General features: G+C 44.8%; 1 protein-coding gene across 2 annotated transcripts in view; it reads right to left on the minus strand.

Moving 5' to 3' along the window:
- The window catches only part of GALNT16 (polypeptide N-acetylgalactosaminyltransferase 16), a 75,477-nt gene that overhangs the window by 46,810 nt on the left and 4,961 nt on the right, over positions 1 to 23,706 (minus strand). The window contains exon 1 of one of the 2 annotated variants that reach the window (XM_063159265.1): positions 12,716 to 12,734. The exons of the other annotated variant lie outside the window; for it this stretch is intronic. The gene's annotated coding sequence lies outside the window, so the exon portion shown is untranslated. Of the gene's footprint in view, positions 1 to 12,715; positions 12,735 to 23,706 lie in introns of those variants that run through there. 2 annotated transcript variants of the gene reach the window in all.

Below are 23,706 nucleotides of genomic sequence, written 5' to 3' on the forward strand. Positions count from 1 at the left end.
CTGCCCCACCTACACTGTCTGCACAGGCACAACATGTGTGTGTGCCTGCCTGCTGATTTACTAATCCATTCCCTTTGAACCCCAGTGACCTACATTCAGTCCTTGCCTCCCAGTGAATCACAACTGTCTGGAGTGACAGATGCCACCACAGATATTTTCACAGAAAAGGAGAAAGCAACTTTAGGCCTCATAAGCTGCTAACACAGTAAGCAGTGAACTGGTTACCTAAGAGATGAGCAGAGGTCAGCTGGCACTGAGAAGCAGGCACCACTCACCCAAAGTATTAAAGTACTTAATTTTGTTAAACTCGCAGCTCATTTTCTTTGCCTTCAAGATCACACTGTAAGGGCTTTTTCTAAGGCTAGAGAAAGGAAGCTGAAGTACCTCTTTAATCATTCATCCTCAAGAGCTTTAAATTGAGATTAGAAGATTAAGCATAAAATAGTGTGGTTTTGCAACTGGCCAACATTCACACTCCACAAAAATACTGTGCACATGCACAGCTGAGCCAGGAGGACAAAGGGACACCTCAGGACATTTCACACCCCCAGCAGGGACAAAGTCACCCCCACAGCAGGAGATGGGAATTTCTCCCTGTCTTCCAACAAGGAATTTTTTTTTTTCTAATGTGTTTTTGTTGGCAGGTCTTGCTCAAACAGTCACGGTTTTAAATATAAACCAATTCTGCACCAACTCTCTCCCCTCTCCCCATGTTAGTCACCAGCGTGACCCTGTCCCTCCTCTCACAGGTAGCTGCCCCAGGCAGGTGAGAAGCACTGCACATCCTGCAGTGGAGCCGGGCGGCAGTCTGGCCCCAGGAGCCACACTCCTTCCTGCCTTTGTGCCAGCTGGGCCCAGTGCCATGCTGCTTCTGGAGGCTGGCCCACAGCCCCAGAGCCTGCAAGGACCTGGTCTTCCCAGGAGATAACACCTGAACAGTTTCTGGCCGTGACGAGTCAACTAATTTGCCACAATGCTCCACACAGCTCCTCCTCCCGTTGGCTTTGAACATCACAGAGAACAGCTTTAGGCAGGACATATTGTTTGGGAGTCAGACAGGCCCCATACGAAAATGCAAATTGTCTGTAAACCAACAACCAAAGTGACATTTAGCAGTGTGACTTAATATAGCTCCTCATGTCGCTGCAGAATCATGACCTGGTTTCTTAGAGAATTTCAAGACTGACCTTCAGCTCACAATGTAAACTTGTATTTTGGAGGTTTGAAGCTATGAGATCTACTGCCAAAGACTGTACAGACATTCCATCTGTAGTGACAATAGTGATGGTGCATATACATCCATGATTTATTACAAAAATGAGTCCCTTTGTATAAGATCATCTTCACTCACATCTTCTCTGCTAGGCATTCAGCCCTGCAGCATGCAACATTGTTTTCTAATAGTGGAAAAACTCACTGCCTATTCATCCATGAAGATTTGAGACTATTAGGCCATTGCCATTTTGTTTAGGAACCAAATGATATTCCATTTTAATTGATTAATTTTTCAGTTACTGCATTGCTCCAATTCCAGGACTTAGCAATCAATGGGAACTGACAAAACCCTCAGAGCTGCACTCTGCTTCTGTTTGGGTCTCCATTTGCAAAGGCATTAAATTCACCTCTCCAACAGCAGATTTAATCAAGGATGCATACCAATGAAGAATCACACAATGGGCTCATATATGCCTGTCAAATATGAAAAACACCTGTGTTATGCTATGCAGGCCTCTGTCATTCCAGACTTCAATCACTAATAATAGAGGTTCCCTCAATAGCCCCTCAGCTCTGCCATTTAGTCACTGTCAACCAGGAAAGAGCTGGGCACATAAGGAAGAGCAGAACTACTGAATCATCACAAAAATACACTCAGGACAGGTATTGCCACAACCACTGCTCGTGGAAGTTCCACCCATCCACAAGTGCTGCAGCCCCTCACACAGCCCCTTGTCTCATTCTGCAGGTGCAAACTGCAGCAAAACAAAGTCAGTAATAATGCGGATCTTTAAAATCCATTACTCAATCGATCCCTGTCCAATGCAAAGGGCATCATCTGATTCTGCACACACAATGCTCAAAGTTCTGTATTGTTAGAACATGTTGCAAAGATACAACTCCTGAGTTATGTTGTTAGGACAACTCACAGCTTTTCTATGGATAGGATAAATTTCTCCTGTCAAAGTCACAAAAGCGAAAAAGGTGGATATCTAGAAATTCAAAACTCAGAAGGTAAAGAATACAGAACTTGATTTTCAAACCAAGTAATGTTTGAATGTTTTGTGGTCAGCAGTAACACCACTACAGAAACCTTGGTCTATAGCAGTTTCTTTTGGCCTGCCTTAACCATAAATCCAATCAGGCAGATTTTGGGAGCTGCTGGTTTTGAGTTCATTTATGAAAAGGTTTGTCTGGCATTTTTCTTCACATATTCAACTAATGACCTTTTGCCCAAATTCAATTTTTAAAAAGCTCACAGTCATGCAAACAAGTCCTACTTCGCTCTCACCCAAAAACTGCACTCCTAACATACCAGACTCCTCTCCTGGCCATACAGCAGCTCCACAGTTTCCACTCTGGAGCAAGATTTCACTTTTCAAATTTCATGTATGGGTCACAGCAAGAAATGTGGGTATCTGTTTCTGATAGCTGGGGCTGTGATCCTAACCTTTGCTTCTCAAGGGTGAGTGTGAGTATAACCAAAACTGTCAAGAAGACAGTTTTCCCATCTCAAGATCTGACCTTTTTTAAAATTCTCCTCTTCCAAAGTATGACAGCTGAGTATAACCAGTAGGATTGAGTGATCTCCACTCACAGTCCTGGGCAACACAACAGCCTCACTTACCTCCCATGGCCTAAGGAGCACCAGGCAGGTGCATTTTCCACCACACAGACCAATTTCACCAAAGAGAGAGAGAATAGCTCCAAAAAGCCAATGGTCAAAGAACTTTACCCTGGCCTTCAGCAGCTTTCCTAAATATGAATGAAAAATAAACACAGACACATCCAGTCCTGTAGGGGGATAGAATCTAAGAAAATAAAGATGGTGCAGAAGGTAATCTCACCCCTGAGGGGTTGCACGTGCACTAATTATCAAAGATTAGGAACAGACCTGCCCTTAACAGGCCACAGCTGTGTCTAATAAGGATGAGTGATATAAAAGAGTGAGTTAGCTGGGTGAGGAGAGAGCTGGAGCTTGTTGGTTGTGCTGTGAGGAGTTGACCATGAGAAATCACTGAGAAGGTATGGAACTTCTGCAATAAGATGACAACACAGTCCTGTCAGCTCCACAGCTCCATGAAACCCACAGCGTTGCTCATGAGGATGAGCACTGCTCAGTGAGTTCTGCTTTTTCCTCTCCACAAAAAGCTGCATGAAGCACAAAGGCTTTGTTTGTGTTCAGAAAAACACAGTGTAAAAGTCTGAGTGATTGTAAATTACTAGTTAAATTCAGTGGTAAAGTTGTCAGTGACATCAGCAGAATTTCAGCCACAACAAAAATACAAACAGGGAGAAACAAAAATACAAACAGGGAGAAACAAAAATACAAACAGGGAGAAACAAAAATACAAACAGGGAGAAACAAAAATACAAACAGGGAGAAACAAAAACACACAGAGTACTCAGAGAGGACTCAATTTCCTGCTATCTTTCAGAATTTTAGAAAAATTAAACTGCTTAGCACACTAAGGTTCCCTTTCTTACAACTCTTTATTTGCTCTGGAAAATGGCTCTTGTTTAGAAACCATTTTAACTATGTTGTAAATGGCATTCATTACCCAGAAGACAAATAATGCATAAATCTGTAGCTGGAAGTTGTGGTAGTGATGTAAAGATTAAAAGCTAAACAGCCTGTTTGAGGTATGGAGTATGTAAAACAGCTTTTCCTCCCAAACAGAAAAAAAAGTTGACATTCTTCACATTTCTGGCTTGCTCTTGTTGGGTCTCAGCATTTCTGGCTCCACAAGGGAACATGGGCAATGCGCAAACATGAACAAAGGAAATGTGCTGAGAGGTTTGTTCAAAGCAGATTAAAAAAAAAAAAAAATAAAACCAAAAGCAGAACTGTTGTTTCAAGCATCAAAGATATCTCAAAATAAACTTTAAAAAACCTCCAAACCCTGATAACCCACAAAAACTTGAAAGGACTGTTATAGATATGGAGCAGGAGGCCTGTCCCTAGATTACAAAAGGTTAATGAGAAAGAAATTAGCTTGTAATTCTGCATCACGGTCTATAATAAGCATTTCTTACCTAAGCTGGTTGAAAGTAAAAAGTGTTCTGTAGCCTGACCATGGCAAGGCTGTGGACCAATGTCACACAGGCAGTGTATTCATCTCCATCCCCTCTTCCAGGCAGTTTCTCTTTGCCAGTGCTGAAGGTGGATGGACCAGCAACACACCCAAATGCCAATAAAGAGCAACACTCTTCAGCAGAGCACCTTATACTGAACAAAACAGACTTAACTGTTCAAATCTTGTTTTTGATTAGCACAAAGGCAGCTGCCAGTGAGGTCCCTGCAACCACAATGTGAACATTAGCTCTCATGCCCAGTAGCATTCACCACTCAATCCAGCCAACTGCCACGATAGCATTCTTCAATCTTTCTCCCTAATTAAGATATTTAAGCAAGATGTACTGATGAAGCACTCTTCATGATCTGTTAATATATACAGCTCTTTATACAGCTGTCACTCATAAGCTTACAGCTCTCTCTCTTGTCCCTTCCTCCCCAGGCCAATATAAAAAAAGGCATATTTAAGGTTGTAGGGCTAGGCACTCAACAAAAAGAGCAATCCTGAATTGTAAGTGTCAATACAAAGCTACTTCTATCATGCATGTCCACTAAAAGCTTTAACTGGCAAGACTGAACATAATTACATGCCAATGTGTGCCCTCATGCAGGAGACTAAGCTCTCTGGAGCTCTTCCTCTGCTTCCCTGAAATCATGTGCAAAGTACAACAGAAACAAATGGTGTGCCAAAAGTGTCCAGACTAAGGCCCCACTGATATCTCACACAGCACAGCTTTAAAAAATTTGAAGCCTGAAATCACAGTCAGGCCTGTAACTTGGTCCCAAGGGGACCCAGAGCAGCACTAAGCCAGAGAAGTCTTTGCATTCCAAGAGGCAGCTTCCTTTATACATGCTAGGACCCTGGCAGGATCGCCCTTAGGGAGGATGCAGGAAACAAGACTTCTCTTTTTTTGGAGGCAGCATTTTCACAGAATCACAGAATGGGCAAAGTTGGAAGGGATCACAGTGGGTGATCGGTCAAACCTCCCAGCTCAAGCAGGGTGATCCTAGATCCACATGGCACAGGATGGTGTCCAACTGGTTCTTGTTCTTCCATTCTGTTTGATCAGAGAGCTGAGAGCATCTTTCTTCTCTATTGTCATAACAGTGTAATTAGACTGATGCTGAAAAAATAAAAGCTCTAGAAACTGATTGCAGATGTCCCGTCCTGTTCACGGTTGTATTTAAGCTGCTGACGGGACAAAGAAAGACTCCACAACCTCTCTGAGCAATCTGTTTCACGTGGATGGTCACCTACAGAGGACAGAAGTTCCTCCTCATGCTCAGGTGCATCACTTCCTGCCCATTGCCCCTTGTCCTATTGCTCAGCACCATCGAGCAGCGCCTGGCTCCACCCTCTGACACTCTCCCTTCAAGACTGAAAAGGTCCCCTCTCAGTCATCTCTTCTAGAGGCTGAGCAGGTCCAGCTCTCTCAGCATTTCCTCACAAGAGAGATGATCCAGTTCTCTCATTGTCTTTGTCATTTTGAGGTCTTTTCTCCTCTTCAAATCCAGGCCTTCTCAGGACAGGTCTTTTGTTCTTCTAACATCAGCCTCTATAATTATAGCAGAGTCCCCTACACCTCTGTAACTGCCACTCCGGAAGTTCCTCCCCTTCTCCTTACCTATTGCCCCATCCTGCAGTATTTCCCACTGGATGCTTGTGGACAGGAAAATGGCTATGTATCCAAGCTATCAAGATACCCCATGCCATAGGCATGCTGTGGAAGGACCTGCTCCATCTCTGCCAGAAACTCAACATACTCTGCTACTGGTACCTTCCCTCTAGTAGGATTTTGCCACTGCCCAAAACAGTGGAAAAATGGAAAACAAGAATGAAAACACAGCAAAATCCAGAACTACTGCACACACAAATAAGCACCACATTAGGGAAGAAGTTGAACTCTCTTCGCCTTTTCCCAGGCCTGCCATTGAATGTGCTGCAAATGATACCCATTTCCCTCAACTAGCCTAAGCCCTCCAAATGTCAGATGAAAGACTCAAGCCATTCTTAAACTCAAACTGCAGGATATTCCAGTGCTCCAGAATGCATTTGGCTGCTCATCTCTCATTGCCTGGATGGGTAGCAAACAGGCTGTGACAGACACACACCAACAGCCTGCAACTGCTCCTAGCCTGCTTCAGGCAGAGGGAGCAGTAGGTCTCATATTTGGAAAGATCCTAAGGTATCATAAACCTGCTGCAGTTTTCCCTTTACAGCACATTTCTACCTCTGATTGCATATGCAACACCAGGGCACAGGCTATAAAGCCCAAGCCTACAGTTAATACAGAGATCTGCCTTCATTTCTAGATGTTTGTTACCACAGCAATACCACAGTACTTTTTAGCTTGTTTTGTTGCTTTTGGGTTTTTTAAAGCCAAGTCCTTATCCAGTGCACACAGAACCAGTTCCCAGTTAGGTGAGAAGGAAACCTCACAGTGTGCTGTGGATGTGGCAGAGCCTGCTGCCTGGGAGCAGGGTGCTGAGAGGAGATGCTCAGCTCCTGCCTCAGCCCCACGGTGAATGCAGGGCTCTGCCCACCTCATTCACCAAAGCCGTTTCTGACGCCTGCACCCAGCACGGTGTTGCTTCCTACCCACGCTGATCAGCACCACATCACTGCACTTCTTACCTCTTGGGGAGCTCTTGTGATCAACTTTTTTCAGAACACCCAGCAGATTCTTAGGAGCATCTACTTTCAGCTTCTTCCTCAGACAGCTCAGCCAAAAGCAGCTTACAAGACCAGCACAAATAAAATAAAGCCAACTTTTCCTTCAATGCTAGAGTTTGCTTCGGGTCTGGTAGTGATCTACAGAAGCTTTAAAATGACCATCCTAAGACTCTTTTCCTGCCATATCAACACACAGCTTGGACAACAGCTTGTTTTTCAGCATACCATTTACAGGCTACTCCAAAGCATGTGAAAAAGACAAAAAAAAGTTGAGTAACAGCTATTTACTCCTCAAATATAACTAATTGTAGTCATATTCAGAATCAAGGCTACCCACAGGAGAACCCTTCCAGAAGCAGAAAGAAAAACATTCTTTTGCCAGCAGATTTCTTTTATCTTTTTTTAAGAGTCAAACACTTGGTACATTAGGGTAATTTTGGAAAGCTGGCACTTTAGCAACCAATGCCCCAAGCTAGCGGAGCAGAAGAGCTTAGAAGCACACTTCATTAGAAACCAGTGAAGTTAAACAACAGAAAATTGTCTCCCACCATCAAACCTGTTATGAGGAATGTCCATCATAAAATGGAACAATTTTTGCACACCTGTGCTGCTGATGCACTTGGACTGCTCACAACCCACATCTGTATGCCAGTTCACAGAGGGTAACTGCCTGGTACTGCTCCTGCAAATGAAGAATTGTTCCTTAAACACAGGCAGCACAGGTTTGTACTGCAACACTAAAGGCCTGGAACTGATAAATATCTGTCACTCATGCAAAACAAGAAAATTAATAATTTGATTAGAAGACAGCAGAAAGGTATCTTTCAAAAGTTCACTGATCTTTAGTCAGAGATTAGGGAAGAAATCCTGTTTCTCATCGCAGAAAAGTGATTTTTCTCACTAAAGGCAAAATTGTAACATGAGAAAGAATGCTTCAGAAATGGCTGCCTTGGAGAGAGACAATTGACACGGACCATGCACCATGGTGAAGGCAATGCAATAGCAATTTATGTCTCTGCATTAAGCAGTGTCAACAGTTCAAATCCTACTGTGCCAGGCCTAAGACATGCTGATAGGTGCCAAGAGAAAAGATACCTATATCAAGGAGCTGATTAACTTGGGAACACTAAAAAAAGCCATTAAAATCTCACCGGCAGAGGCATCTCTCATAGCAATCACAAGTAAATGCTCATTTATTGTGGTTTTAATCAATGGAGTTCAAAGTGTTTCATTGGTTTTGCTGCTGGGGCCTCTGCTGCAAGGCTCAGAGATCACCTCCAGCTAAAGAGGGGTCTACCCACTGCAAACCACTAGTGACTTATCAAAGGATATAAGTGTGAGTGATCACATCTTGAGCAAGCTCACCCTCAGGAGGGTAACCTGGCTTGTCCCCAGCTCTTGGATACCCCAAATCCTGCTTACCAGTGCCCAAGACAAGAGAAGCTGCAGAGGAAGGAAGGCAGCTAGGTCCCAGAGCTGCTTGCTCCACCATCCATTTCTGCAGGATGCCTCTGGAGCTTTTAAATGAAAGGTATTCAAGACAAACCTCTGCTTGATGGAGATGAAAGTGTAACAGCCAAATTGATCAGATTTGGCATCTTTTTAGGTATGTCAATTCTTTTGGTAAATACAGGGAGGCATTCTGATCTCCAGTGGTTTTCCTCAGGTGTCCAAATTTCTTGCCAGTATTATCACTCAAAAAGTAGGAGAAACTATAGAACTGAATTAGTACTTTGAACAAAACAGGAAAGTAAGTACAAAGATGATAAAAATCCTCTGTACTGAAAAAAAAAATCTCTGCAACAAGAACCTCAAGGCTTTCACTATATACAGACACAAATAACATGCACAAATCTCCCATACAACTCAGTTCAGAAACTGTGAATGTAGCCATATCTTTGGTTTCCTAAAAAAAAATTGTTCCTTTTTTCCTCATCTGAAAGTGAGGAAGATGCACAGGAATGTTAAATAGCTGCTGTTCTCTGCAATCTAGACCCAAGGGGAAAAGCAAAAGAATATAAAGCTGGTCCTATCTTGCTACTTGCAATGTACTTCCCCTCCAAATTAGTTTTCTTTATCCATCCTGCCAGGTGCCCTGCAAGCTCTTCCCATCCCACGTCACTTAGATGCTCTGAGTCAGAGGCTGTCAGGTTAATATTCTATCTACAGGTTAATATTCTTGCTGAGTTGTGCAGCCTTTTAGGCCAGTGGCTCAAACTGCAGGATATTCCCAGCAAGGCTGCTCCAGCTGTCCTTGGAGCTGAACTGAGAGCTGCTAGTGTAACTGGCACCTTTCTACTCTGTCCTCCACTCAGTGCTCAGCTGGAGCTGGGGGTGCAGCAACTGCCCCAGCAAACGACCATCTCTAAGCTGGTAACATCTTCACAGATGAAAGATCCTACACTTACTCCCTCACTCAACAGTTACGCCCGTAACAGACTCCTCCTCTTGTAACATATAGAGCAATATTGCCAGAAGCAATTTCCAAATGACTGATACATTTCGTAGGGAAGCAGCAAGTGGGAAAACCATATATAGGAAAAGCACCCACCCCCACCCTCTGTTCTCCTACACACATTCATCCCTTCAAGCTCTTCCCAGAGCACTGTGTTAACCTGTGTGAAGTAGTAAGTGGGGGAAAAATCTCTCAACTCCTTTTAATTAATAATGACTATGTTACCCTTCACTGCATACTTTCATGATACCAGGCAAGTAACAGACATCATCCCTCTCATACCCCAATGTTAATACCAGGCTAACAACAGGAATTTTCTTTGCAGTCAACCCACCTGAAGCAAAACATTACTAGAATGGTGTCTTCACCTCCACCCAAGTGCTTTAACCTTGAGTACAAACATCATGGCAACAGAGCAAAAACAGGTTTCCTCAGAGACCATAGCTGGCATCTGGTAGAGACAATCTGGCTTTTGCTTCTCCTGTTTCCCCCCACACTCCTTCCAAATACTACTAACATCCCTCAGTGTCTTCTGCTGTCATCTTATTGCAGGGGTTCCATACTGTTGTCTCCTTATCACAAAAGTTTCGTACCTTCTTGGTGTTTCTCATGGGCACTCCTCAGAGCACTAACTCTTTCTTCTCCACAAAGCAGCCAAGTGACTCCAGTTGCCTTCTCAACCAGCCACCCCACTCTTTTATAGCACCTTCATCTCATTGGTCACAGCTGTGGCCTGTTAAAGTCAGGCCTGTTCCTAATCCTTGATAATTGGCCCAGCTGCAACTCCTTAGGGGTAAGATTACTTTCTACACTATCTTTACTTTCATATATTCTATCCCCTACATCTTCTCAGCCCAGCTACTGGAAGATGACCTCTGTCTCTAGACATAGCAGGGCCCACATCTGCAGGTATGGGACTGCACTGGCTCAGCCTGTGCCTCTCTCACAGCCCAAAGGGGAGGCAGTACCCAGGGACAAGGAAACAGGCATCATTTGCAGACAGATGGAGGGATGTCTTGGTAAGACTAGTTTCTCCTGCATTTCACAACCATCCTTAGCAGTGTCCCTACCAGCACCTGGCAAAATGGCATAGTTGCTTATCCTAACCTGCAGAGCAAAATATAAGGTTAGTGTCCTCTCAGAGCAAGAGGAGCTTGCCTGCAGGCTCTCAAATCAAATATTCTCACTTTCAGCAAGCCATCACACTTGTCTACCATTTCTGCCATTTGTGTGCTCCCAGAAAGATCTTTTAGAGGACGCAATCAGTGATGTTCACAAGACTGCAGTCATGTCTTGCAGCGCCCTTGAGAAATGATTAACACTCCCTTTCCATCTCAGCTTAAAGGGAAAACTGCAAAGCACAAAATGGCTTCATCAAACATCTACTTCCAGAGCTACACAAGTCCTTCACCCAAAAGGCCTTGCTAGTGTAAAACCCACAGTATTTTACTTAATTAACTGCTTCCAGCAGCCACTGAAGAGCAGGTCTTCATTAAAAACATTGACCTAGCTGTTATGCTTAAAGGACAGACACAGCTGAAAATACCAGCTTTGACATACTGAGAGAGCCAGAGCGAGATTTGGCCCAGTACAGTACAAGTGAGCCCACCTGCCACAATGCTGGCCTTCTCAAAACACACTTACTCCATTCCCCCTGTAAGCCACCTATGTGGGCTTCCCCATCTGCCTCTGCCTGCCACACTGGCCCTCAAGGCTCCAGGGAAGAGGGCAAAGTCTTTGCCAAGTCAGAAGAGGGCTCAAAACTCATGTCTGAGACAGCTTCCATACGTAGACTTCCTTTTTAGTCAGGGAAGGAAACGTTTCTCCTTCGCCATCTGTTAATACCATGATATCCATCTGGAGAGGAAGAAAGGAGACAAACCAGCTAAAAGAAAATTTTCCCAAGGAGATAAATGGGGGTTATTGGCTAAAAAACCCACCAAAATCAATTCTGCAGTAGTCCAATAGTTCCTAGCTTAGGAGGAAGGCTCTGCTGCACCCCCAGCAAACATGTCAATGAGGCTGATGTGCTTTGCAGCCTGCAAGATGTTCTTGCTTTATTCTCTGCAAAAGACACAGACCTTTCAAAACCTGAAGGTAAGCAACTAATCCCTGGTGATGGAAACTAGGTTTCACATAGAACAACCTAATAAGCCATTTTGAACCTCTAATTCTCTGAACTTTGCACAGACAATGGACTTTCTCTTCTTTGAATTCTTCCAAAATGGCCACCTGAGGGAGGGCAGAGAGAAAAAGCAGGATGCAAGATGTACCCCAGGCCAAGCTGTTAATTTTTAAATTATCATAGCAAATTATTTTATTGCACTCTATCCCTTCCTTTCTAGTGGCAGTATGGGAGAAAAGCACATAGATGTTTTATGAGAGGGCAGCTGTTAAGGATTTCAACATGCTGTGATTTTTCCCTTTCATCCCTGCAGATCTAGATATTTTTGAATATGCAAGTTTTAAGCATTTGCTGATCAACAAATAGCAAGCTTTGTGGAAACTGCCTCAACTCAAAAGTCACTAGTTCATTAACTAATTAAAAGCATAATAATGGTAGCACAGCAATACCATAAGGAACCTCATCTTTCAGCAGACATCAAGGATTGAAAGGATGTAGAAATAGTAAACAACAACAGACACGTTTCTGAGGAATTTCTGAGGATGTGATTAATCTCTATCCCCTGACATGATAACAAGAGAAAGATGCCCATGTTTATGATGAATTCTTCTAATTAAGAACCCTGTGCAAATGGCACGTGTTTCACATGAGGGATTTTGTCTGAACCAAAAACCAAGTTCAAGGATAAAATTCAATTGCATAGCTAGGTAAGCACAAATCACAGGGACAATTTTCTCTCTGTCAGGCAGGAGCCAATGAACCATTCCTGGACAGCTCCTTGCTGTCTGCCTCATTTGAGCCATTTCACCTCACGCATTGCAAGATGTCCCACCTGCAAAGAGAGACCTGAGCACTCTCAATGCTGCCTCCTAAAGACACCCAGTGAGGAGAGGCATCATCCACAGGGGGCAAAGCATGCTGGCACTGTGCATCAGCAGGGTATATTCACTTGAATTTTCCTTGTTACCCCTGCCTTCCCTGCAGAAGAGCCATGGCTATTTGAACATGCAGTGAAGCTCCAAGGAAGGGGATGCCAGTTGAATGCCCAGCGGGAAAGACATTCAAAGAGAAAGTCAATGGAGCCTGAGCAATCAGTGTAAATCAAGACTTTAACCTTTCTGAGCCTCCTTCAGACTCTTGATCTGTAAAAGAAGATGCTTAAACACTTACCACATTTCTGAAGAGTCAAGTGCACATGACCTGCCAATGCAAAAAATGTTTATTACTGAAAGTACCAATTGAAGTGTTCCAGTCTTATTGTCTGTGGACTGTTTTCCCTGTAAAAACCATTGGGCAGAACAGATGCCACTACAAATCTGTTTAATGTAGATATATGGATTTGCTTTCAATGTGTACATCTCTAGTAGATGGATCCTAGCTTGATGCAATATCCAAGCCCTAACTAATCTGACAGAAGCAATTAAGTCATAACTACAGCAGCCAGTACCCCAGCTTCTGGTGCATAAAACCACAGTTTCTGTTTATTGACCAGCAGAGAGAAATGTGGCTGCCTAGCAGCTGAATCAGATGGGAGCAGTCCCCTTCTAATGTAGCAAAGGAAACTTCCAAGGAAAATCATCCTCTATCCAATGCTCTCTGGGGTAACACAATTAGGCCATGACATACAGACAGGTCATTTAATACAATAGGAAAAAATCCACTGATAGCATTTCCCTTGCCTGAATGGAAGGCATGCTGTGAAATTACCTCTGAAGTAGCAGACAGGCCTCTCTAACAGCAATCCTCTCTTCCCAAACCACATATCTTTAAAGGGCAGCCAGCTCCAGCCCAGTCACATCAAATTCTACTCTGTAACCCCAGCATCCTTAAATAATCTTTCCTGCTGGTTCCAATCTAGCTCAATATAGACAAATATAGATAAAACCATAGAATTGTGCTTACTACACCCTATATTGGCAACCTATTTAATGGGACAGGGGAAAGGAAGAGCTATCAGATGGTTTTTGTACCTCCCAAAGCAAGCCAGAAGCTCCAGGAGCCACAGTGCCATTTCTACAGGAAGCAGTCAGCATCTGCAGGGAGGCTGCAATCATTTTAAGGTAATATTAAGAATCTACATTTCAGAAAACATTCAAATATTTAAAATGCATTGAAATAGTTTTAAATATATTTTAACACTTCCACATTTTCTCTATACTAGGAGAACACAATAAAGACAAAAAAGTCCTGCACTCCACAATTCTTTATACATCTTTCTCATCCCAAGGAAGCACCAAGCAGACTCCTCCAATTCAGAAAGCTAGTTCAGTAAATCAAGGAGAATATTGCCATCACATCATCGCACTCTCAGAAATGTACCAAATCCATTTCATTAAAGCTAATGGAGTTGTTTTAAAACATGCTTTTGGGAAATGCACAGTGACAAGTTCTTTCAGGTCAGCACTTACTAAAGCACAGTATAAATACCTTCCTCCTTGCTAGACTTGCTGTCTGTCCTGAGAACAGACAGCTGAGCTGCCCTCTAACATCGGAGACATTCCCATGCAGTTGTTTTTCACACGCTCTTTGGTAACACTGGAGGTACTGAACTGGCAGGAGAATTGTACATAGTTCTTCTGGAAGCACAGCCTGTAGAGAGTCTGGATGGCACTACCAAACAGGTGGTGATTTTCTACTCACCCTTTTCAGGAGCAAAGGTATTTCTTCTAGATCATCAGGCTCTTGGTCTGTTTTGGCCATCTTTTCCCTTAATAAGTCCAAAGAGCCCATTTCTGCTTACGTTGCAGAGCCACACTGAAAAACCAGTTCTGCAGAACCAATTCTGTCCCACTACCCAATAGCACCATGGCAGATATTCAAGAAGCAACAGCAAGTCTGTGTCAAACAGGACAGACATACCAAAGGATGCTGAGTTGCTTGTGCGTGTAGGAGCTTTCTTGAGGTGGCATATTGCTTCTGACCTAGAAACATTACTCCTCACCCCTCTAATCAGGAGAAGTGCTCTCCAGCACAGAATGGGTTATCCAGCCCAGGTACAGGCTGTACCCTGGGGCCCCACACTTAGGCTGCCAAGTTTTCCCTGCCTGCTTTACAGAATCATTGGCAATATGACCCAATATCACTCGCCAAAACAGTGGTGTAAAGGCCTGGCCAGCCATTTGTAACTTTTCATCTTCCAGCTGATGTTGTCCACACTGCTGGAGCCTGAACTAGCCAAGTACACCTTCTCAGCACAAAGCTGGGTCAGCAGTGGCAGCAGCAGATGTCTGACACTCAGACTCCTATCTGAAGGAAAATGAGAACAACCAGCTAAATTCACCCATGTAAAATTCTGCTCCTACAAAAGCAGACAATGTTGCTGTACTTGCATTTGACTATTAATAACCTGTGGGGAAAAGGCCACATGCCCAGTCAGATGGTAGTGCCTGTGACAACTCGTGCCACATGCCACCAACCAGGCATACAAGAATTTCAGCATCCAGCACTCAGTTTTTATCTGTCTGCACAAAGAATAGGGCAGCAAGACAATAAATGAGTGCATGCTGCAAACTCCAGGAACATATTCCCTGCTGAACACTTTTTTTTTCTGCAGAGAGAATGATTAAAAGCGTTACAGTGTATTTTCCACTCAGAAAAGCAATTTACACAGAATACTGGTTTAAGCACGTGGTTACAGATGTCATTTGGCATTGAAAACAACGTAACACGGGGAACCTCACGTTACCCTGATAAAGTTGGGAACATAAGTATTCAAAAACAGAATTCAGAACGAAGAAGCACCATCAGCCCCAAGGAGCCCTGCTGTTCATCCCCCCAGCCAGTTAAGGAGCGCTTCAACACCATTCAGCAGTTGGACTGAGGTGGGAGAAGCTGAAGTCAGCTTCCAGAGCTCAGCAAACACCCTGAGATTTACTCCAGTACAGCCCGGGGAGGAAGTTAATCATTATGGGAAGTCATGGTGCTACGTGGAAACAGGTTTAATGATTAACATTCACACATCACCAGGAAGTTTTTTCTAACCTGTCTCGTGCCCTAGCAGCTTATTCTCAAATGCTACTTCTTCCCTCAAAACGAACATGCAGAAATAAATGCACACCAAAACCCAAGTTGGCATTTGAGGAAACTGAGGTAATCTAAGAGGGGATTTCCCAAAATGTTCCCTCCAGACACAAGCCAAATTTGTTTCTCCCAAGGTGTCCCAGCCCATTCAGGTTACATACAACATGTGGCAAAGTGGTTTTAGGTGCCAACCCACCACTGGTCACAGAAATTACAGCAGGTAGGGAGGTGGTCCAAATATATTATCAATGCACAATGTAATGAGGGATGGCCAGACACAATAGGAGCTAGAACAGGACTAAGCTTTAATTGTCTCTGGGGTAGTAACTGGAAGCCAGTAGCAAATTCATTGAATATGTGCTGGCACACAATATCCAAGCTGTCTTGGCTTCACTGGTATTTTCATCAGAGTTAATAACCAGAGGTGAGCAGTTCTGAATAATGCTTTGTTTCCTTTCAGCAGAGCTCAAGGCTTAATCTCAGCTCTCCATCAGGGGAATGGGGGAAAGAATGCCTTCTATCCCCAATTTTATCTCATGTCCAGAGGTTATAAACCCCAGGACAGAAGCTGTCTTTTCTGTTCATGTTTGCACAGAAGGGCCTGCAGCCTGGACAGCCAAAGAGATCTGCAGATAAACAGGAAGCACCCATACTACAGGCCTTGTGTGAGGTCTGGGATAGGAGCAAGATAAATGGGAGATCTCACACAACTCTTACATGCAAATTGCTTGAAAAAAATGGCAAGGCAACTGGTAACTCCAAGCAGGCTTGTGGCAGCCCCTAATGGTTTAATTATTCAACTAGCCTCCCTGCCTCACTCTCTCTTCACAGAAGGGCCCTAAACAAGTCCCCCACATACAGAAAGAACCTTCTACAGAGACACACATGCAGCTGTGAGCTGTGCACTCCCCTGGTACACAGATTTACACCTAGGGCAGGGAAAAGGAGTTTTCATAGAGAACAGCTTCTCTCCACATACGTCCTTTGCACCTGAAACCTCAGTACACTGCTAACCCTCACCCAGCTCCTGCCAAGCAGTTCCAGATAATGGCTGGAGTCACCCACATGGCAAACCCAGTGCAGATCTGGTTGCACAGCTGCTGAGCCCACCCCAGGATAGGCAGCATCTGGCTCAGATGGGTCCCAACTGACAGGCACTGATCAAAATGCATCTAAGTTTACCCCTTTCAAATACAGGACAGTGATACAGGAATTTACCTTGGGAAGAAAAATACCGAACGGAAAATTTAAAGCAAATTCTGACCTCAATGGAAGTATTTTCCATTCAAATTCAACTCACCTACGCAAGACCACAAAGATACACATTTCCTCTAATGATTCAAAATAACCTTCTGGCAACATGTTTCATGGCTGTCCTTGCCACAGAGAATAGTGAAGACCCCACTTTAAGTTCAGCACAGGGCCAGCAAATTAAGTGCAGCAGTGGGAGGTGTATTTCTAGCAGAACTATAAAAGTACCACCAGAAAGCTGGACAAGAAAATTGATGATGACGTATTGTGGATACTCAAAATTTACCTAGTCTTTATGACTCTGTCACAAGGCTTAGTTTCGCAATTTCCTGGACATTTAATAAATACCACGTGCAGCATAATTTCCCAAGTTCTTAGGTTGACTGCTACACAAACTAGGGAATCCAAATGGTCACCCTGTATTTCTACTCCGTAACACTTTCAAGTATTCTTGAAGGGTGAAACAGCACCACCCAGCCATACCCCTCCCTCCTGTCCCCCCCCAAAAAAACAAGTCAAGATTCCTCACTAAAAGTTTTGATCTTGTATTCTGCTGAAGCCAAGATGAAGGACCTGTGCAGAACTGTGTACTGGGGTTTCTGAACATGCAGCTCACTGGCAGGAGCAAGTTCCTCTTGTACACTGGTGAACTGGGGAGCCTTCCACATCTTCTATGGTACAGGAGGCACAGAAGAATAAGAATCCCTTCATACACCGAGTTCCCATCACCACTCTCCCCTCCTGCAGCTGCTGGTCCTGCCCAGCTGCGTGCCCAAGTCCATGCCCCTGTCCCCAGGCCATCTGCAGACACAGAGCAATGCCAGTGTGTGGGGCAGCTGCCACAGCCCAGGAGGTGACGAGCACCCTGCTCATACCCTGCATTAATGCAGGCACAACAGAGTGGGGGGAGTTTTCTCACCTTTTCTTCAGCACTCGCAGTGGTGTTAATACCTGTTTATCCATTCTTGGCCATCCTTTACAATGTCTCTTAGGAGCTATTGGGCAAAAGCAGAAGAAAAATACAGAGCATTCCAATCCCCTTTAAGCTCAATGCGACAATTTTAATCCTCTAACTAAAAGGAAAGAAGGGGGAAAAATGAGATGGACTGTGACAGGTTGGAAGGACTAAATCCCCGTTAACTAGGGCATCAAGATTTAAAGGGCTCAGCTTTGCACACATCAAATGTCTCTCACAAGGTCCTCACAGAACACTGTCCCCTCCAATTCCTCAGTGCCAATGGAGACCCACTGCCCCAAGGATGCTGGCAGTGGGCAAGAGAACCCTACTGCCATGACTGGTGCATCCAAACCCATGGGGGTGGCAGAAGCACCCAGGTAGCCCTTCTGAGTCACAGATACAAAGGGTAGCAAAGCTACCAGCCACCCAGGGCAGTGATGCACAATTAACAGCTGAACGGCAGCAGAGAGAAGAATGTGGCCATAACCTGTATTTCACATTAGACCTGCCACACACAATTATTTGTATCGCCCCACCATGTTTCCTTTCAACTCTAACATGTCTTTCCTGAAAATGAGGCTTTAGGCCCAAGAAAATTAATGAGTAAATAATTTACAAATCATAACTCTTAAGAATTTACAATGCATAATTTTTAATAACGCTATAAGGATGCAGGCAGACCAGCAGACTTTTCCTATTACCTGATGTGACTCCACCTGTATCCTGGGCTGTAAGGACAGTGTTTGCTTTCACTGTTAGCCACCTCCTCATGGCTCGCCTAACATGCAGTATGAGACGGATGTCTGTTCAAGGACCTGACCTGACCCAGCAGTCCAACTGCTCACTTAAAATCCTTTCACACTCAGCCAAAGGTAGCTTTTGATAGGTGCTCGGGCAGCTTCTCCAAGGCCAGACCTCACTTGACCTCATCTCATCATTGCCTGGCCTGACAGATACACAGTCCTGATAGAATGCTGATTTCCCAGCCCTTGCCAAAATTTCTTTTGGGCTGCCCAGCCAGCGTGGTCCAGTTTTCCCAGCACAGACTGGAAATAGCCTGAAATGTCCCATGGGGCCACTCAGCTAGCAGGCATGGCACAACAATGTGGCATTCCAAGGCACGGCACAACCAAACACAAGGAGGATACAAACAGATGCCAAGTTCATTCAGATTTGTTCCAAGAGAATTTTTGAGAGGGTTACCTCATTGCAGAGCATCCATCCTTCTGCTGCCAACCCAAGCTCAGCATAAACACCACCCTGCACCTGAGCAATGAGAGAAACACCCCTGTGCTCACCCCTGCCTGGCCCTGACAGAGGAGCCAGCTCTGCAAGTGAAGCACCAACAGGGATGTGGCAACTGAACATCCCTAGGCCAGAAATGGGGCTATGCCCCCATCTGTTTCTCAATGCTCCTGCCAACCCCTCAAGGTCACTATGAGAGGCTATTTCCTACCTTTAGGCATAAAACAGGCAGTTTAGCTAAATGGAGACATTTCAGAAGGTTAGGAGACAAACACAGCCTACTCCATCAGCAGCCTGGTGGCTGATAATTCCTACCACACTTGTTGTCACCTTAATTGCAAAAGTTCCATACCTTCTTGGTGATTTCTCATGGGCAGCTCCTCACAGCACTAACTCCTTCGTCGTCACAGCACAACCAACAAACCCCAACTCCCTTCTCACCCAGCTAAGCCACTCTTTTGTAGCCCTCGTCTTCTTATTGGACACAGCTGTGGCCTATTAAGGGCAGGCCTGTTCCTAATCTTTGGTGATTAGTACAGCTGCAACTCCTTAGGTGTGAGACTACCTGCTGCACTGTTTTTATTTTCTTACATTCTTTACTTTCTTACATTCTTTATTTTCTTACATTCTACATTATCTTTATTTCTTACATCCCTCTACACCACACAACCAGATCTGAATCAATCTCACTGAAAGGTACAAAGAAAAAGAAATCCACCAAAAATGACATGCATATTACAGCACCTGGGAAATACAGCATGATCACACACAGCAGGACTTGGCAGTGAGCACTTGCACCATTCACAGTTTTTAACTCCAATACTTTACCATTATTTTTTACAATTTCAAAAGACTACAGGGAACTGCATAGGAAGCAAACAATTATTTCAATTTCATTGTGCGGATGTGATGGCTCCTATTTGCACTGCCACTGTATCCAGATTCCTGTACTCAGAGACTAACTGACCAGTTACCCAAGGAGCTGCACTGCTTTTTGCAGCTCTTATACACTCTTCCATAATCATTACACTTTTCACTGCCTACTTGGTACCGAAAGGCACAAAGTTACAGCATGGCATTACTGGGCATGACACTCTCTGGCACCAAATACTTTGTTCAGGGCACTCAGCAGGCAAGCAAGCTTTATTTTTCCAATTTTGTCCTGCAGAAAGATTTTTTCAGAGAACCTCTGAAGACACTTTCATTGGTTAGAAGCACTTTTCCAGCCAAGCCCTAGCTGTTTCAGGGCAGTTATCCAAAACAATAAAGGCAAGAAAAATAGTCCTTTTTTTTTCCTCACAGGCCCACAAAATGTCTGATACAGATTTCAGCACAGGGGCTTTCTCTCTCTGCTGCTGTTAAACAAAACCTCCTCAAAAAGATCATATTACAGCTTACAAGATGAAAAGTCTGTGAAGTGGGAGAATTGAAAAGAAGAGGTTAAAGCAGATAATTTTCTACAGCTTTAGCCGAATGTCATCAGTGACCATGCTGGGACAGTCAGACGTTAGAGCACTGCCCCAGCCCAATCATGGCAGCCTTGGAGCCTGAACTGCAAAGTCAACCCTTCAGCTCCACCATGGCAGGACGACCAAGCAAGCATCATCTCCCCAGCCAAAACAGCTTCGCAGCCCAGGGGCAGCCTCACACGACAGCTTCACTCCCATGCTGGGGATGCACAGGGACAGGGACAGCGCTGTGGGACCTGCAGTGGCACTGCAGAGGTGGCTGAGGCAGGTCTCTGCAGGGACAATGCCCCTCAAGGAGGCAAAAGAAAGCCGCGCCAAAGGGAGCGTGCAGCTGCCCATCAAAAACCTGGTCTCTACCAACACTGAGAAATTACCCATGTGCTCAAAGCACATCACAACATGGGTAATTTCTCTGCAGAGATAGGACCCAAGAGAACACTATATTCTTTTTGGCTTATCTCCACAGCCCCAAACACAGCTGGGACATGGAAATTTGAAGCGGACAGTCCACCTGCAGTCCTTTATCACTTTTATTAGTTGCAAGAATATGTGCTTGTAAAGACACAGCAAAAGACAGCAGCGGGTAATGCACAACCTTTTCTAACAAATCCTATTGTTCAGTGCATGAAGCAGCCCGTGCTGTGCCTTCAACACCTTCCTCTTGCAGCAGGTGGGCCCTGACCTGCTACATTTCTGCTAATCCCGTTCCTTGTTCAGAGGGCATACAAAGGGAGAACTCAAGGACATCTTGCTAAGGTTACCTCTCTCATCTCCTGCCCTTCACAAAACTTGCAAGCTAAGCTGCCCAAAAGTCCTGTGAACTAGATAAAATATTCATTTTAGACCTTGGGGAAATGGAGTAATACGAAGATGAGTTCAGCTCAGTCAATAAGGCAGCTCAGCTCCCACTGCACGGGTCTCACTGTGGTTCAATCTTAATGCAAGAGTATGGGACGTGCTGTGGATCATGGCCTCTGCACTTGGCACTGGACAGAGTGCCAGCAGTGCCAGCTGACAGGACAACCCCAAGGAGCCCACAAGCCTACTGCAGGAGCTGGCAGACAGGGCTGGAGCAGCACACGAGAGCAGCACACACGAGCAAAACAGGAAGGAGAAAGCAAGGTCCTGGGACTTGCACGTGGAATAGGAACAACCAGCTGGCATTCTATGGGGAGCCAAGGAAGAGCAAGAGATCCCAGTTTGCTGGGCTCTGCCCTGGGGCTTCCCCTGCAGCTGTGAGACAATGCACAGGTGAGACAGGGTCCCCTGCTGCCCCAAGTGCTTCATCCCCAGCACATTTGCCTCTGTGTGTTTCATTGCCTTTGTGCTCTGCAGAATTAAATCAGTTTTCAGTGCTCCAAAATGGGCGGTCCCAGTTCAGTGCCACTGAAACAAAACATCTTCTCCCCTTGCCTTTTAAGTGACTCTCACCCTGCCAGCCTTGGGATGAAGTGTCTGGACCAAGTTTCACCGTGGCAAACAGCAACCTGAGACATCTATCAAAGCTTTCTGTTTCCAGCAACACCGCTAAATTTTTAGGTTTTAAATCTTGAGACAGTTTTGTATATGCAAAGATCTAACTGAGGAAGCAGCTGCATACTAAAGAATGCTTCAGCTCACTAAAACTTGCAACTGCTTCACCCACTGATTTAAAGAAAAGGCTCTAGTAAAATAAATCATGTTCAGGAGCACTGCACTGGCCCTCCCCTCACTTCTACACACTCTCCCAGGCTGCCCAGACCACCCTGCTCCCCAAGCCCAGCTACCTCACTGCAGCTACAGCATCATTTTGATTAACAATTAAGGCCAGTGCTGCCAACTGGATTTTATTAACATTACTATTGTGAACAATTTCTTTCTTTTTATTTTATTTTAATGCATCACAGGGCCACTGGGGCAAATTAAATATAAAATAATTTTCTGCCATTTAGGCAAACAGCAGCCATTCCCCCAGTTTTCAAACATAAACACTTTAAATAAAACATTACACCGTCAAGCTGTCACTGAATCTTCCTCTTGCAGTAATACCCTTAGAGAAAAAGTTACCAAGTCATCCTTTCCCAGGGAGCTGGCACAGGCCCCATGTACCATATGAGAGATGCCACAGAGATCAAAAAAAAACCCAAAAAATCAGTGCTGCAAGGGTCTGGCCTCAGCATGAATGGCTGCCACAAAACCCCGAGCATTAAGGGCTGATACAAACTGGGCAGAGCAGAGGCCATACAGGTGCTGGGAAGAGCCAGGCAGGTGCTGGATTTTGGCAGTGGAATGGGCCAGGCTGAACAGCACAGGCAAACATAGCAACTGGCAGCTTCTTTTCTATCTCATTTCCAACACCCCAGATACCTGCAGAGCCACAGGGAGCAGAGCTGCTTTGCAGGATGGTAGGACAGAGAGATGAAGTTTCCTCCACTTTTCGTTTGACTTGAAAGAAAGATGTTTTAAGAAAACAAGAGCATTTAGTGAGCTGTTGAAGCCGGCAACTTGACTGGTTTGCTCACCAAGGTGTGAGCCGTACCTTCCTGGCCTCAGGGCGTGCTGCTGCTGCTGCTGCAGCCATGGTGGTCTGGCTTGCAGGCAGCATCACAGCCCTGGGGAGACCACAGAGCCTCCCGTGCCCTGTCCCCGCGTGTGCAAACTCAAACACAGACACAGCACAAGAGCAGAAAGAAACCTACAGGGCCTTATGCGTGATCCTTGCCCCAAAAGGCAGGGGACTCAAGAGGGACCAACCTGCTAGGAGTAAAATGGTAAGGAAGCTGCTGAAATGAGCTGTGGCACCTCATTAAAAATTAGGCCTTTTCTCTTCATAGCGTAGCATGTAATGAAATTAAGCTTGACAATATGCCAGTGCAAGGAAATAGTGCTGATCCTCCTCTTGCTGTGTTTGTTAGGTTTTTTTATTTATGTAGGATCCACCTCAGTTGCCAGAGTTACATGCCTCAGGCTACAAGACCTGCCTCCAGGGAGGCACACATGCAGGGGCCCCATGGGATGCAGGTCCCTGAAAAATAGTATCATTTAGCAAATCATTAAAATTGCATCCTTTCCCAGTTGGGAGGAAAACAGCATCCTCTGAAAGCTGCACACAGAGGAAATGTGATGAAGGGATGAGAATAAAATCATTCATGAATGCGCAGTGAACATCAGCCAGCACCTGCTCTGAGGGGTTCAGATACCCAGGAGCCAAAGGCAACACAAAACAAAAGCAGCACTGT

Source organism: Melospiza melodia, chromosome 6 (genome assembly GCF_035770615.1).
Source record: "Melospiza melodia melodia isolate bMelMel2 chromosome 6, bMelMel2.pri, whole genome shotgun sequence".
In the NCBI taxonomy this organism is placed as follows: domain Eukaryota; kingdom Metazoa; phylum Chordata; class Aves; order Passeriformes; family Passerellidae; genus Melospiza; species Melospiza melodia.